Raw genomic sequence first — 4,309 nt, forward strand, 5'->3', positions numbered from 1 at the left:
CTGACTTACTGCCTTACTGACTTACTGTCTTACTGACTTACTGACTTACTGCCTTACTGACTTACTGCCTTACTGTCTTACTGTCTTACTGCCTTACTGCCTTACTGACTTACCATCTTACTGACTTACCACCTTTCTACCCTGAAGCCTTACAAGCTTACTGCCTTACTGACTTACTGCCTTACTGACTTACTGCCTTTCTGACTGATCACCTTACTGGCTTACTGACTTACTGCCTTACTGACTTACTGCCTTTCTGACTTATCACCTTACTGGCTTACTGACTTACTGCCTTACTGCCTTGCTGACTTACTGCCTTACTGCCTTGCTGCCTTGCTGCCTTACTGCCTTACTGCCTTGCTGACTTGCTGCCTTGCTACCTTGCTGCCTTGCTGACTTGCTGCCTTGCTACCTTGCTGCCTTATCGCCTTGCTGACTTGCTGACTTGATGACTTGCTGCCTTGCTGCCTTACTACCTTGCTGACTTGCTGCCTTGCTACCTTGCTGCCTTACTGCCTTGCTGACTTGCTACCTTGCTACCTTACTGCCTTGCTGCCTTGCTGCCTTACAACCCTGATGCCTTACTACCTTACTTCCTTACTGACTTACTGACTTATCACCTTACTGGCTTACCGCAACTATCTGCTCTTTCAAACAGCTCAAAAAGCAGCCTTCCTCTCTCTCTCTTTCTCCTTCCCTACCCTCCCTCCACCTCCTCCCTCCTCTCAATGCTTTCCCTCCTCCCTCTCTCTCTCTCTCTCTCTCTCTCTCTCTCTCTCCTTATTTCCCCCCTCTTCGTCAGACACTCTGTAGTCACTGCCTGAAGCAGTAATCAGACAACTGTCCTTCTCACTCTGACTCGGTCTCCTGAGATACCAGTTAGTGTGTGTGTATCGGGACTCCATGAGTTCTAACGCTTAAAATGAAAAAGAAAAAGTTGTCTTGTAGCCGGTAATTTGTTGCGTTACAGATTCTACCAACTCTTTTTTTTTTTTAAGAACTTCATTTTGCATTTCTTCTTGTTTGTTCTGGACTGGACAGACTTGGCTGTAGAATAGTATAACGAAGTTTTAAGGAAGGGTTGCCAGATAAAGGAATTTTCTCCAATTTTGGGGTGAGTATGACTTTGTGTTATAAGAAGCAGTATTGTATTTTCTGCTGTTTCACTGTTGGTTGGGTTAGTCTGATGCCTGTCTGTCACTGGCTTGCTATATGAACATGTTTTGTTGTTAAATACATACTCTTCTCTTCTCCTGAACTTTGTATTACTTACAGGCATCTCTATTGTAAACTGTGAGGATTTAATGAATTAAGGCGTCAATAGAATGAGTCAATATTTTAAAAAATATATATATTGGCACTAGTTGTTATCGTGCGAATAAATAGTTTTAACAGCTTTGTTTTTTTTTTTTTGAGGCATCTTATTTATATTTATTTATCGTGTTAACATTTAGACCAGTTAAATAACCACTTACATTATGGTTACGTCTTGACTGTATTCATCCACTGCTCTAAATATCTAAATGAAAAATGGACTTGTGCGTTATCATATTTATTTTTTAAAAAGCAATGCTTTTTGTTTTAGTGCGGAGTGATATTTAGATATATATATATATAATATAATGTAATATAATACGAAACTGCCATAATATCTGTAATCTGTAATAATAGTAATAATTATGTATGTCTGTAATAACTAACTCAGTGATGACATTTTTAAAAAAAAAGATAAAAACACACATTATGGAGCTACTGGAGTATAAGTATAAATTGCAACAATGGTAATGTACTATTCCTATAAATATTACTGTACTAGTAATATAAGTGAAAACATTTATGATAATGTATAAACTGACTGTTCAAGAATTAAATACTCTTTGGGACTTAATGATATACTCTAAACAATTATGTCAATTATTTACTTTGTATGAAAAAACATGAATGTTTTTTTTCCGACACCGACTTCATCACAAATTAATATTCCTAACTATATCCAATAACTGTTGTCTACTTCTTATTTTTTTTTAAATCATGCCCAAATCAACTTTACATTATTATTTTTAATTTTTTTTAGCTCAGCAATTAAAAATCACATCAAATCCTTCTTTAAAATTACTAAAAACAAAACACCTCGATCTGAATACAATAAAAAATATAAATCACAATTTCAAAAACATTTAAATAAATCTCCTTCCTAAATGTTCAAGTGTGTATGATAGGATGTCCTCTTGCGTGCTCATTACTCGGCTCCCCGTTTACATTTTTCGATGCTGCAAAGCAAAACCTCCCTGCAGGAGTCTCTTCTCCACTGGCGGAATAAACAACAGCAGCCCAGTTAGAGCAGTTGACGTCTAATGACATCTGCTCTTGCCGCTGCCTGGTCAGGAATGCTCTGAACGGGAGACGGACGGCGTGTGTCTCACAAGACAACAGCTAACCCCCACCACCACAAACAACCACCTCTTATGGTTTAACACAGGGTCCCGGTCGTACTGCTTAGAGTAAACTCTCACACTGCTTCCTGGTATACTACAATATACTACAATATACTACAATATACTACAATATACTACAATATACTACAATATACTACAATATACTACAATATTCTACAATATTCTACAATATACTACAAGATACTACAATATACAACAATATTCTACAATATACTACAAGATACTACAATATACAACAATATTCTACAATAAACTACAATATACAACAATATTCTACAATATTCTACAATATACTACAATATACTACAATATACTACAATATACTACAATATACTGCAATATACTATACCATAATGTAATATAATGTTATATAATATACTATGATATATTATCATATACTGTTCTGTACAATACTATAATATAATATGCTTTTCTATACAATACTATACTATAATATATTACAATATACTATGCTTAATATACTATAATATACTGTTCTATACTATAATATACTACAATATACTATACTGTATATACTATAATATACTGTTCTATGCTATACTTTAGTAGAATAGTCAGTGCTGCTTTACACAATACAGAAGACACATGTCCATCTTGGATGGATCAATACAGTATTATTTGTCTTCTTTATATTCATACAACCCAGTAGTAGTAGCTCTCTCTCTCTCTCTCTCTCATTGTCTCTCGTTCTCTCTCTCTCTCTCTCTCTGTCTCTCTCTCTCTCTCTCTCTCTCTCTCTCTCTGTCTCTCTCTCTCTCTCTCTCTCTCTGTCTCTTTTTCTCTCTCTCCCTCTCTCTCTCTCTCATTGTCTCTCGTTCTCTCTCTCTCTCTCTCTCTCTCTGTCTCTTTGTCTCTCTCTCCCTCTCTCTCTCTCTCTCTCTCTCTCTCTCTCTCTCTCTGTCTCTCTCTCTCTCTCTCTGTCTCTTTGTCTCTCTCTCCCTCTCTCTCTCTCTCATTGTCTCTCGTTCTCTCTCTCTCTCTCTCTCTCTCTCTGTCTCTTTGTCTCTCTCTCCCTCTCTCTCTCTCTCTCTCTCTCTCTCTCTGTCTCTCTCTCTCTCTCTCTGTCTCTTTGTCTCTCTCTCCCTCTCTCTCTCTCTCATTGTCTCTCATTCTCTCTCTCTCTCTCTCTCTCTCTCTGTCTCTTTGTCTCTCTCTCCCTCTCTCTCTCTCTCTCTCTCTCTCTCTCTCTCTGTCTCTTTGTCTCTCTCTCCCTCTCTCTCTCTCTGTCTCTTTGTCTCTCTCTCCCTCTCTCTCTCTCTCATTGTCTCTCGTTCTCTCTCTCTCTCTCTCTCTCTGTCTCTCTCTCTCTCTCTCTCTCTCTGTCTCTCTCTCTCTCTCTCTGGGTACATGTGTAGTGTTTCACTATAAAGAAGTGTGACTGTCCTAAGTGAAGGATGCTGTAGGATAATGTGTGTTCTCTGACTGACATTATGACTCACTTTAACTCATTGAATCTGTGAGGTGTTTTTGATCTCTCTCTCAAATCAAATGTTGCCGTCCCTTTTTTTTTTCCTTCTATGTACTGTCTTTTTAATGTTGCACCAATCATTGGCGAGGGAAACTACCTACCTTTTATGATCGTTGAAAAAACAAACAAGAGATGTAGTTCTTAGATAGAATGGCTTGGATATTAAAAAAAAGAGCAAGGATTTCACATGTGGACAGGTGTTTTCACATGTGTATTACGTGTTGCTTTACATAAGATCTCAGGTGAAACTCATGTGTTTTTTTTCTGCATGGATCTCTCTCTCTCTCTCTCTCTCTCTTTCTCTGTGTAGACAATAAGCATGGGTGCTGAAGCCTGCTGCGACCCATTCAGTCAAACTATAGGC

General features: G+C 37.9%; 1 protein-coding gene across 1 annotated transcript in view; it reads left to right on the plus strand.

Annotated features, from left to right (window-relative positions):
- Nucleotides 1-800: 800 nt before the first annotated feature.
- The window catches only part of LOC110536533 (protein phosphatase EYA1), a 138,988-nt gene continuing 135,479 nt past the window's right edge, over nucleotides 801-4,309 (plus strand). The window contains exon 1 of the mRNA XM_090189226.1: nucleotides 801-1,114. The gene's annotated coding sequence lies outside the window, so the exon portion shown is untranslated. The remainder of the gene's footprint in view (nucleotides 1,115-4,309) is intronic.

This window comes from Oncorhynchus mykiss, chromosome 11 (assembly GCF_057628025.1).
Source record: "Oncorhynchus mykiss isolate SJ-2025 chromosome 11, ASM5762802v1, whole genome shotgun sequence".
NCBI lineage: Eukaryota > Metazoa > Chordata > Actinopteri > Salmoniformes > Salmonidae > Oncorhynchus > Oncorhynchus mykiss.